The sequence below is a fragment of the Mustela nivalis genome (genome assembly GCF_964662115.1).
Source record: "Mustela nivalis genome assembly, chromosome: 19".
In the NCBI taxonomy this organism is placed as follows: domain Eukaryota; kingdom Metazoa; phylum Chordata; class Mammalia; order Carnivora; family Mustelidae; genus Mustela; species Mustela nivalis.
In genome coordinates this window covers 19,852,456-19,865,008 of record NC_139038.1, presented here as the reverse complement: position 1 = coordinate 19,865,008, position 12,553 = coordinate 19,852,456, and the positions used below count along the sequence as shown (strand labels likewise).

The window sequence follows — 12,553 nt, the reverse complement described above, 5'->3', positions numbered from 1 at the left end:
CTTCTCTGTTCAACCAATAATATCCCTACTCTAACCCTTTCAAGTAACTATTCTTTTTCGTTAAGAATTTCTTCCTCACAAACTGTGGACTAATCACACCACAACAACTGCCTGGTGCAATGAGTGTGAATCTACCTGTCACTTAACAGGAGTGTTATCTTTAGCTTTAAAATCTCTTATCTTATGAGACTCAATCTCATCTCTAAAATGGCTAAAACAGGGGCGCCTGGGTGGCTTAGTGGGTTAAGCCTCTGCCTTCAGCTCAGGTCATGATCTCAGGGTTCTGGGATCGAGCCCCACATTGGGCTCTCTGTTCAGCGGGGAGCCAGCTTCCCTCCTCTCTCTGCCTGCCTCTCTGCCTACTTGTGATCTCTGTCAAATAAATACATAAAGTCTTTAAAAAATAATAAAATAAAATAAAATGGCTAAAACAATAGGTATCAAGGAATAATGATAATTACACAATGTCCTATTGCCCTTCTTATTACCTAAAGTTTACTATAATTAGAGTTTTTAATTTCCTCTAAATGCAATAAAATGTTTTCATAGAGGCACTTAAAAGTGAGATACCAGAAAATATGGGAAGGAAAGGTTTAAAGACATAGAAATAAACTTGCCACATCGGTTATTGCTCTCCTGTGCTCTGCTCCTACGTATATCCAGATTCTAAAAAGGCAGACAAAATGGCAGACAAAATTTTAAGAACCCTCAATGACCCACACCCTATAAATTCCACTCTCTTTGACTGTGAGGAAACCTGTGAATATAATGAGATACCATCACTCCAGTGGTTGTTATAAGGCAAACAGATTTTGCATATGTATTTATGGCCCCTAATCAATGGAATGGCCCCAAAAAAAATTATCCTGTGTGGGTCTGACGGGACCAGATGAGCTTTAAAAAAGGGGTCTTACAGGAGAGTTTAGAGGTCAGACGGAGGAAGTCAAGGAGACTGGCTCCTGCTTGTCTGAAAAGTAACCATAATCATATGGGAACTGCTTATGTGGACTAGTGGTAAACTAACCAAAAGCTAGCCAAAAGAGGGACTTACAGCCTCAAGGAACTTAACTGTGCCAACAAGTACTGAGCTTGCAAAAACACTCTAAACCTCAGATAAAAACTGACATCTTGGTGAGATGTTTTACATCTCCAGCTACTAAGTCCAGCTACCAAGTACCCAAATTGTTAACCTACAGAAACTGTGAGACAGGAACTGGGTGTTATTTAAGCTGCTAAATTAGTTGTACCATGCTATACATCAAAAGAAAATGAATACACTCCCTCACTACGGGACCAAGCAGCAAAGGAAAAAAGGAGAAGATGAAACAGGACTTCAGCTGCCTCCATTTTGATCTCCATTTTGCCTCAGTCTGTACTTTCTTACTAATTAGGCTCCTCTTTCTGGCTCCTCTCTTAAATCAGGCAAAACACCCTGATGAAGTTCTAGAACCTAGGTGAGGTTCGGTGGGAGGAGGTCCGAGCCGATGACCAAGAAAGAATTCTTAGGACATCTTTGGTGCAAAATGGTGGTTTATTAAAACACGGAGACAGGGCCCGTGGGCAGAAAGAGCTGCTGCCCCGGGCTGTGAGGGATGGCAGGTTAAGTACCCCGCGGTTGGGGGAAGGTGAGGGAAAGGGAGGTTTCAACGGAGTCTTCATATGCTCAAGAGGGCCTGCGAGATGCCGGGAGACCAGTGTTGTCTTTTAGCAAGCCATTAACATCAAGGTAGTTGGGAGACTCCCGTCTGGCAGGATTGGGATATCTGCAAGTCAACTATTTGTTTCTCGTTTATGGCGGTCAGGGGTGCCTGAGGAATGTTACACATATTACCGAGGGGAGAGGGTGGAGAGGGGGTGCAAGGTACCAGCGTTTGCTTTGTCCTCAGCCAGCCTCCTGCTCCCTCATCATTCCCCCCTGAACAATTTTGACCCTTAAATCTTTAAGGTAGTTGAAGGTGGAAGGTCTCATCTTCTGTAACTTCTTCCTGCTGAATAGGGGCGTGGAGCTGTCCCTACCTACTCGGGTCAACATTGATCAGTTGAGGAATGTGTAGGGGAGTTACGAAAGGCGGAGGCAGCTGAAGCCAGCGCTGACAGTGAAGAAGTGTCTCTGTGCGTGGTCAGGATCATCTGTCGTGGCGAAATCATTGCAGCAATGGACTCTCAGCACCAAATAGAGAAACACTGAACAAAGCAACATATTAAGATTAATAAGGTGGTAAGAATGAGAAGCCCAAAAAGGAGATTTTTAATTGTTGGCCATAGTCCTCCCTCAAACCAGGAACTTAACCGTTCACTGAGAGAGAGAGAAGGATCTTTTTTTTTTTTTTTTTTAATTTAAGCATGGGAAAACCCATCTTTATTTATTTACTTACTTTTAAAAAATAAACATATAATGTATTTTTATCCCCAGGGGTACAGGTCTGTGAATCGCCAGGTTTACACACTTCACAGCACTCACCATAGCACATATCCTCCCCAGAGAGAGAAGGATCTTGTAGAGCCTTAATCTGGGTATTCATATCTTTTATTAGTCCTGTCACATTTTTGTGATAGTCTGGGATGTACACGCAACATTCTGCTTTCATAATTGCACACGTGCCACCCTGTACTGCTGTCAGGACATCTAAGGCCATCCTATTCTGTAGGACTGCCTTGTGCATCTGTGAGACTTTGATATTAAGTAAGGAGATGCTATTTAGTGAATCACTGAGGGCCTCTGTAGTATATTTATTAAGGGCTTTTTCATGCCAAATGACATCCTCTAGTCCCACAGATGGAACAAAAATGGATACTAAGTGATCATACCATTTAAAAGCAGATCATGCCCATCTTTGCTCTAAGTTGGGGAAATTAGCTGGAGTGGTGATGGTTTTAGTAATGCACCCATGAATCCAAGCAAAACCTAAAGTACAGGCGACCTATATACGCTGGAGGAAGGCAGGGCCACAGGTCAGTTCCACATATCCAGTGGGTTCCGTTTGGAGCTGACCATCTAATGCCAGGTCGCCTTATCCAATCAGTAGCAAACCAGTCAGTAGCCTGGAATACTATTATTTGGGAACACATTTCTAATGACAGCCATCCTAGATGTCGTGCGTTATTTGCCCAAGTATCAAACGTATGATTTCTTTGTTCCTGGCATTAAACTGCCTTTTGACTGAGCTGTCTAATAGTGGGTGGGAGTCACAAATACGGGAGTCACAAATCCCAGATTTGATATATGCCTTCCTTAGTATAGCGGTAAGGAGGGTTTTGGAACTTAGGCCCATATTGGATTGGGGAGTTATGGCTCGACAGCAATCCCCTTTCCTTCCAAACAGCTCCATGGGCATGAAGGACCAGGAAGGCATATTTGGATTCAGTGTTAATGTTTATTTTTAAGGCTTTGGCAATTGCAAAGTGCTAGTGAGCACTATGGCATACCTAGCTTTTCTTACACTTTTTATGAAAACTATTGCCATCAGTAAACCAACTGTCATTTGTATTTTTAACAGGGGCATCTTAAATCTGGCCAGCCAGAGTAAGCAAGATCAATAACCTCTGAACAGTTTTTTTGCTCTATAGAGAAAGAAGTACAGTGGTCAGGTTCAGGCATACACGTAACTAGGTTTAAAGTTTGACAAGTTTTAAGTATTATTTCTGGCATATCTGTAAGTATAGCCCAGTATTTAATAAGTCAGCTTCCATCATCCATTGGTGGCCTTTGGCTTCTAAGACAAATCTGGACCTGATGTGGTCATTACAATCAGGGACTGTCCCATAGTGAGCTTCGATGCTCTTTTTACCAGGAGGGCTGTCCTATGCTTCGCTAAAGCATCTGTTTACAATTGCACCTCAACAGAGGAGGCTTCTAGGATAAATATGACTAAGGGATGAAACCAATAAAAAGCCCTTTGAGTGGTCCAGGCTTAACAATATCCTGATTACAGAAGATCACTGGCAAGTGGGAGAAAACTTGTCAAGAGGTAAGAAGAGTCCCCAAGCATCATCCAATCCAACCATAAAGAAAGTGGAGTCCTCCATTATCTCCACAAGTCCACAGTTAATCCTATGGAGTGTGGTATGCTGGCTTTTAGGCAGTTTCATTATTCCAGCCACACACAAGGTGATAGTTATACAATGGTAGAGGAACCAATCCCATTTTTCCAGTTGTTTAATCATGTGCCAAGGGGTTCTGCTAACAGCCCCACAAAATAGTAAGATTGACTAAAAAAGCTACTGTGCAACTTCTCTGAGGTTTACCTCAAATTGTTTAGCTTAGGTAAACAAACATTTAAAGATAATAAAATCTAGAATTTAACATCCATAAAGGTGTGTTATTAAAACATAATTTTTCTCTCTAAAATAACCCTCACTTCCAGACATAGTCAAATCAGGACTAATTTATTTGAGAAACAAGTCCAGTTTTAACAAACTTGGCCTATTATTTACAAAAGCTCAGCAAGAACAGTGAGTGTGATCATACAGATCTTTTAGAATCTGCTTTGCTGGAACTTCTTATAAGGAACCTCTAGGTTGAACTTTTAGTAGCCTCTCCGGGCCAGAAGCCAAGCCACGTACTTGCCATCAGGCATGCCTGCAATACCTGTCAATTTGTGTGAATTCTTTTTCCTGAGGTTCCCAAAGTATCCTGCCAGGAAGTGACATTCTTTACTCACCTGGTGAGGTTGCTGGGAACTCTGTAAGCAAGGCATCAGGCCAATAGTCCCAAGGGGCTTTACGGCTCCAGGTTTCATAAAGTCAACCTTAGGTCCTTAAAGCTGTCTGGTCATATCTGAGTCTTTGCATGTCTTTCTCAAATATGATACTCCAGTCAAAGCCTTGGTAAAATAACCCATGCTTCCAATGGTGTCCTGTTACAAGGAGAACAGATTCTTACTGAAGTTATGCAAATGACTGACTGCCATGGAAAAAATACTTACTGAGACCTTCCGATTTTCAGAGAGTTCAGATAGAGAGAAAAGTTGAATGCCTTGATTTGTTTACAAATCAATACTTTTACCTCTCTGTAAGTTACCGATAACTTAAGAAAAAGTATCCCTAGTCTGGAAGAGCAAACATTAGAGAACCAGCAGTGTCTAAAATAAGACAAAACATTAAGGGATACAACACTAGAATTTTTTAGTTCATTTAGTCCCACGTTACTAAATCTGGTGAATGCAGCTTTAGTTAGTTTTGGAAATTCTTACTAAACTAATTCTTACTTGCTAAAATCTTATAAAGTTTTAAAGCACATGCCTAAATGTAATTAGGATGTTAAACACCTGATAAAACAAAACATAGAAACTGGGTTTTCTGGGCAGGCAAAGAGAAAACCATTTACATTTTCTTAACAGCAGATCAATTAATCTAAGAAAACTTGATCTTTTTTGAACAGAGAGAATTTCAGTCTTACACCAATATACCTTTATTTCATTTCAATCTTAGTCTGTCCTGACCATAACTAAAATTCCTTTTCTGAAGATTTCCCTTCATAAACCTTCTACTTTCCTTTGCATTCAGGTTTTGTCCCAAGTCATTTCCTTCCAAACAACCAGCTCCTTTAGGACAAATTACCTTCTTTTTACCTTCAATAAAATGTACTTCCATTCCTTAAATCTTTCTTACATATCTCCTACTTTCCTACATACAGAGTTGCTTCCTTTATTTCCATCAGTCTTACAGTTAGGAGAATTTTGTACTTTTAGAAACACCTTAACCTCTAACCTCACACCAGTCAGAATGGCTAAAATCAAGAAGTCAGGAAATGACAGATGCTGGTGAGGATGCGGAGAAAAGGGAACCCTCCTACACTGTTGGTTGGAACGCAAGCTGGTGCAACCACTCTGGAAAACAGCATGGAGGTTCCTCAAAATGTTGAAAATTGAACTGCCCTATGACCCAGCAATAGCACTACTGGGTGTTTACCCTAAAGATACAAACGTAGTGATCCAAAGGGGCACATGCACCCGAATGTTTATAGCAGCAATGTCCACAATAGCCAAACTATGGAAAGAACCTAAATGTCCATCAACAGATGAATGGATCAAGAAGATGTGGTATATATACACAATGGAATACTATGCAGCCATCAAAAGAAATGAAATCTTGCCATTTGCGACAACATGGATGGAACTAGAGCGTATCACGCTTAGCGAAATAAGTCAAGCGGAGAAAGACAACTATCATATGATCTCCCTGATATGAGGAAGTGGGGATGCAACATGGGGGCTTAAGGGGGTAGGAGAAGAATCAATGAAACAAGATGGGACTGGGAGGGAGACAAACCATAAGTGACTCTTAATCTCACAAAACAAACTGAGGGTTGCTGGGGGGAGGGGGGTTGGGAGAAGGGGGGTGGGGTTATGGACATTGGGGAGGGTATGTGCTTTGGTGAGTGCTGTGAAGTGTGTAAACCTGACGATTCACAGACCTGTACCCCTGGGGATAAAAATATATGTTTATAAAAAATAAAAATTAAAAAAAAAAGAAACACCTTAACCTCTAGTGAAGACTAAGTATTAACCTACTGTGAACTGTTACAACAGAATTCTTCAGATGGCAAATTTATGAATCAGTTAAGCGCAAAACACGTTTACCAACAGATTTAAATACTCTTAGTTTCCTTGCAGTAAGAATTCAAAAGCACAAACCTACATCCAGTAATTAATGACTTAGCATTTTATCCTGTTTGGTTAAGACCTAGATGTCCACAATTTAATTCCATTTGTCATCCAACCAAAACTTTAAAGTTTCAGGTTACCAAAGACTTTGAAAGCTACTTCAGCAATACCCATTAAAACTTTGAGACAGACAATCATCAGTTTAGTAATTTCTTTCTTTTTTTTTTTAAAGATTTTATTTATTTATTTGAAAGACAGAGCTCATAAGTCAGCAAAGTCACAGGCAGAGGGAGAGAAAGGGAAGCAGGCTCCCTGCTGAGCAGAGGGCCCGATGTGGGGCTCAATCCCAGGACCCTGGGACCATGACTTGAGCCGAAGGCAGAGGCTTTAACCCACTGAGCCACCCAGGTGCCCCTCCAAGTTTTGCAATCCAAATTATTTCCAGTGGGTTAAAAGGCACCCTAAGGTAGAGTCCTTGGGAACTGCAGAAACCTACTGACGCCATGCTCCCAGAAAAGTAAACAAAGTCCGTTACCAAATCCCTCCCACCCTGACTCCTGGGTGGTGTTCCACACAAAATACGTCAGAGGTTCCCGTGTGTCAAAGCGACCAGAGTCCCTCAACAAAAATCGCTATTGATCACCATCCCGCCTTCCCGGGGAAGGCATTCCTGCTGTTAAAGGCCCTGGAGGGGTGCCGCGTCCCTCCCCTTTCCCACATCCTAGGCTGCTGATGGGTGCCTGGTGAATGGACCAAAATACTGTGCCATGCCATGCCATCTTCTGTCCTGAACACTGCATACCGTTTTGTCATTTTAACCCATGGAAATCCTAGAAAAGTTTGGCAAGGGGAAATTACCCAGTTTTGTAGCTTTAAGTAGTTACCAGAAGACACTGACAAGAAACAGTAAAGGCTGAAATCCATTATGGTCTATGCGACATTCCAACACATGTGGTCCTTACAGCCAACTTCCCCAGGAAATGGTCCCCCGGTTGCGTTTTAATTCAATCGGGTACTGGTTTCCGCCGGCTCCCGGTGGAGGTCCCCGCAGCCAGAAGTGGCTAGACCAGGGATGTGGAGGGGATCACATTAGATCAATCAGGAGGAAATCTCACACGGGAATCTTTTTTTTTTTTTTTTAAGATTTTATTTATTTGACAGAGATCACAAGCAGGCAGAGAGGCAGGCAGAGAGAGAGAGAGGAGGAAGAAGGCTCTCTGCTGAGCAGAGAGCCCGAAGCAGGGCTCAATCCCAGGACCCTGGGATCAAGACCTGAGCCGAAGGCAGAGGCTTTAACCCACTGAGCGCCCTTCACACGGGAGTCTTAAGATTGGCAGCCGTCCTGGTGACTTAGGTGGCTGTCCCGTGCCCAAGAGAGACAATTTTATATAAGAACAGAAATAAAGAGAGGCCATCAAGTTTCTGGGTCTTATTGCCATTCCAGCCAGGGTACTAACTTACAGCCAAAAGGCAGATGCTCTCCTCCCCGTAGAGAAGCCACCGGCTAGAGGATTACAGCCTGAGCAATTGACATGCAAGTGTTCCAATAAGACCACACTCCTTGAAAAACCCCTGAAATGAGACTAAAGGAAAAGGAGAGAGAAAGTCCTCACCAATTTTGCACCGAAGCTCAGAGTCCAAATATAAAGACTCACAGCCCCACGCTGGGCACCATATGATGAAGTTCTAGAACCTAGGTGAGGTTCGGTGGGCTGAGGTCTGGAGCCGATGACCAAGAAAGAATTCTTAAGACATCTTTGGTGCAAAATGGTGGTTTATTAAAACACGGAGACAGGGCCCATGGGCAGAAAGAGCTGCTGCCCCGGGCTGTGAGGGATGGCAGGTTAAGTACCCCGCGGTTGGGGGAAGGTGAGGGAAGGGAGGTTTCAACGGAGTCTTCATATGCTCAAGAGGGCCTGCGAGATGCCGGGAGACCAGTGTTGCCAAGCCATTAACATCAAGATAGTTGGGAGACTCCTGTCTGGTAGGATTGGGATCTCTGCAAGTTAATTATCTGTTTCTCGTTTATGGCAGTCAGGGGTGCCTGAGGAATGTTACGCATATTACTGAGGGAAGCCAGTGGAGAGGGGGTGCAAGGTACCAGCGTTTGCTTTGTCCTCAGTCAGCCTCCTGCTCCCTCAACAACCCTACCAGCAAAGCATCCCCTGATAAGAACCGAAACTACACGCACAACCAATAAGGACTGCCCTGGGCCACCAAGACCCCACGTGACGAACTCTAGGACAATGACTGACTTGACCTTCACTGTCCCCCCTGCATGTACCCACGCACCTTAGATTCACATTTTCCATACGGAAACCTAGAAGTTTTAGCATTTGGGAGAAACAGTTCTCCCAGTGGTTGCCTCACTGAAATAAACTTGTTTCACCACCTTTTGTCTCTTAGCCTTTGGATTTTCTCAGCAGTAAGTGCCTGAACCTAGTCTGTTTGGGACCCCTAGAGCCAGATACTCTTGTACCCCTGAACCCAGGCTAAAAAGAGATGCATATTCTTCCCTCATGGTGCATTAGACATCCTCACAGCACTGATTATGAAGATACACAGATCCAGAATCAAGGGGAAAAGGTAAAAACTACATAAAATGTTTGAAGTTTTTTTTTTTAAGATTTTATTTATTTATTTGACAAACAGATCACAAGTAGGCAGAGAGAGGAGGAAGCAGGCTCCCTGCTGACCAGAGAGCCCCATGTGGGGCTCAATCCCAGGACTCTGGGATCATTACCAGAGCCGAAGGCAGAGGCTTTAACCCACTGAGCCATCCAGGCGCCCCAAAATGTTTGAAGTTTTAACTATTAAAAAGGGCTTTTTCATACAGATCTTGTTAAACAGCTATCATATAATTTAGTACCTTCATTTTAGTGATGAGGAAAGTAAAGCTCAAAGAGTGACACCCTAAGATGACAAACTTAGGGAATGATAAGTAACTTCAGTCCAGGGCTTAGTTAATGATAAAGTAACTTCAGTCCAGGGCTCTTTCCCCTACACCACAGCACTCCTTAAGGCTTTGAAAGAGCCATTCGAATCTACAGTAATTATATTACTGTCTTCAACAGAAGGAATGCAAGTCACATCATTTCCCATCTATTTCAGCATCTCCTAGCTGTCAGAACATCAAAAACTAAAATGGATACTGAGAAATTTCCACCCAACAGTAGCTGGTTGGGTTGTAAAAACGACCACTGGTAAACCACTTAAATAAATTTAAAATACATCCCAAAAAATATAAAGAAAAAAAATTAGAACCCTGTAGGTTTTCCAGAATTTTATTTAGAAAGCAAACAATCTGTGTTGTAAGTATTCACAAATATCAAAAGCAAACAGACCACCTTTCCGGATCTTTCAATATCCCCCCTTCTGCAATTTTTTTTTTTTTAAGATTTTATTTATTTATTTGACAGAGAGAAATTACAAGTAGGTAGAGAGGCAGGCAGAGTGAGAGGGAGAAACAGGCCAATGCGGGGCTCGATGCCAGGACCCTGGGATCATGACCTGAGCCGAAGGCATTGGCTTAACCCACTGAGCCACCCAGGCGCCCACCGCCTTCTGCAATTTAAAAAAAAATCTTGATATTATCGCTATAAATATGAAAATACAGTACAATATACATACAATAAATAAATCGTTTTTAGTTTCATTGCTGTGTATACTTTCCTAGGTATATCACCATCAAAATTTGCAGTTTTCTTAAAAACACACGGAAAACTAAAAGGGAAACTCATACTAAAATTTCACAAAACACTAAACTTTCTCTGTGCCAATTCAAATACTTTTACACTGTATTTCCTTAAGAAAATGCAAAATATACTCCTTTCTAGTCACGACCACAATTAGGAATAAACTATATTCACCACCTTTACAAGAACTTCCACAGCAAATAATTCGCTGTCGTCACACACACACAGCACTGTTTTGGGTCTATAAGCTTCCGAAACCATCCCACGATTTACACGCCCCGGGCAACGATTCTCTGTGAAGAGAATCGAGAACATCTCAAACGTGGGTAGAAAAGGTGACGTGACAATCCTGAGACCGGAAAAATTTCTTCAGCCCCTAGAGCACACACGAAGCACCCAGTTCCGACCCTCCAAACAAGGCCCAGGTCCAACTCCAGGCACGGGTTTCCCAGCCCGCCCCCGCCCCCGCCCCGAGAAAGGAGGGAAACCGACTTCTGGCGGCCTCTTCTCCCCAGGAACTGGCAAACCAGCGGGGCAGGGCTCTGGCCTGAACACGTTTTACAGGGCGGCCTCCTCGCGCCGGGGAAGGCAGATAGCGGGAAAGCCTGGCCTCGACGCCCCTTCTCCCCCCGTCGCCAACCCCTGCCGCACCCCACCACGCCGCAAGCAGCCTCGGCCGGCCGCCACGCCGAGCGACCCCCAGGCCCCTCCGCGGAGGCGAGCTCGCGGTCCTGGGACGCCGCCGCTACAGCACCGCAGACACGCAGGGCGGCGGGCGGCATTCGCACTAACCGGCCTCGGCCCGGCCCCACCGGCGCGGGCGAGTCCCGAGAGACTGGCCGAGGGAGGAGGGGGAGGGCTAGCTTGGCGGCGGTCCCGAGCGCGCCACAACGGCTTCGGCGCCCGTCGCTGCAGTGCCCGAACAGGCCGGGGCAGAAACTTCGGGCCCGCGGGAGGGGTGGGGAGGAACGAGGGCTCCGGGGTGCCCGCCGCGCCCACAGGCGCCCGCGCTCGGACAACGAGCGACTGCCCCGCCCCGCACAGGCCCGCGCGCCCGGCCTCCCTCGCCCGCGCCCGGCCTCCCTCGCCCGCGCGGGGCCTGCGCCCGGCCCGCCCGCCCGCCGGCTCCTCGCCCGCGCTCCCTCGCTCTCGCCCGGACTCCATCTTGGGTCCGCGCTTCCAGCCCGCGCGCCACTGCCGCTGCCCACACTCACCTCAGCTGCCCGTCCGGGCGCCGCGGGCCGTCGACCTAGTTTCCCTCAAAAAGTCTCCGGGCGCCGCGGGCCGTCGACCTAGTTTCCCTCAAAAAGTCTCCGGTGTGCTATTCCCAATGTGTGTGTGTGGGGGGGGGGGGGTTGTTACCGGGTGGTCGCCGGCGGTTCGGGAATGGGCAGAAACTTCGCGCCTTCAACGCAACTGCGATCCTAGCCCGCCATCTGCTGGTATTTTCCACACGCCAGGGGCGCCGCGGCAGACTCGGGTCCGGACCGCCCTCTGCCGGCCGCGACCCGGACGCGCGCAAACGCTTTCCTGTGGAGATTGCACGCATGCGCACCAGCGGGGCGGGGAACCGTCGCCGCAGCGTGGAGACCCCGCCCCCGCGCGGAGACCCCGCCCCCGCGCGGAGCCGCACCGGGCTCAGCCAGTCGCCATGAGCGGGTACCTCTCGGTGAGGACATTGTAGATGGTTCTGGGGCCGCCTGAGGCTGGCGGAAGGACGGCCACGGTGGCGGCTGCGCGCCCCCCTAGCGGAGTTCCCGCCTGCCATTTGGGGAGCTTTCCCGAGACCTGGGAGGCCTGCCCCCGGCCCCTTCACCGGCGCCCCGGCCCAGGTCTCGAGACTAGTGCTGCTCCGCCGCTCCGCCGGAGTCGTGCTGTCCGCGTCCGACGCTGGGTCGCCCGCTGCGGAAACGGGAGGGGGTAAAGGAGCCAGAGCCTTCTCCCGCCTCTCCTGGGTTGGAAGAGGGTCTCGGAGCTTAGCATGGCGTTAGCTCTACTTCTTGTTGACTGCTGGCAAGGCGCTTTCTCGAGGAAGGCTGAGCAGGTCTGGAGAACTGTTCAGGCCCTCCCTGCCGATCTAGACGCTGCAGCGCCTGCTCCGGGCCCACCGGCGTCGTCCGTGCCGCTGGAAAGCGGACTGCGTAAGGCGGCAGCGCCGGCCAGTCAGTGAGAAAGGAATGTAGCTAGACCGGGGAAAGACAGCCTCGGTTTTGGAATGCGATTTCTCTTCCCACCGCAGAGGGCTATTTTCAG

General features: G+C 46.7%; 1 long non-coding RNA gene across 2 annotated transcripts; it reads right to left on the bottom strand.

Moving 5' to 3' along the window:
• Window positions 1–1,313: 1,313 nt before the first annotated feature.
• On the bottom strand, window positions 1,314–11,897 carry LOC309854988. Of its 2 annotated transcripts, none has more exons than XR_014306531.1 (3): window positions 11,663–11,897; window positions 4,662–4,856; window positions 1,314–2,184 (listed from the first exon to the last, which is right to left on the bottom strand). It is a non-coding gene; the product is annotated as an uncharacterized lncRNA (long non-coding RNA). The 2 variants fall into 2 exon arrangements; XR_014306532.1 differs by lacking the exon at window positions 11,663–11,897 and adding an exon at window positions 11,515–11,650.
• Window positions 11,898–12,553: the final 656 nt, after the last annotated feature.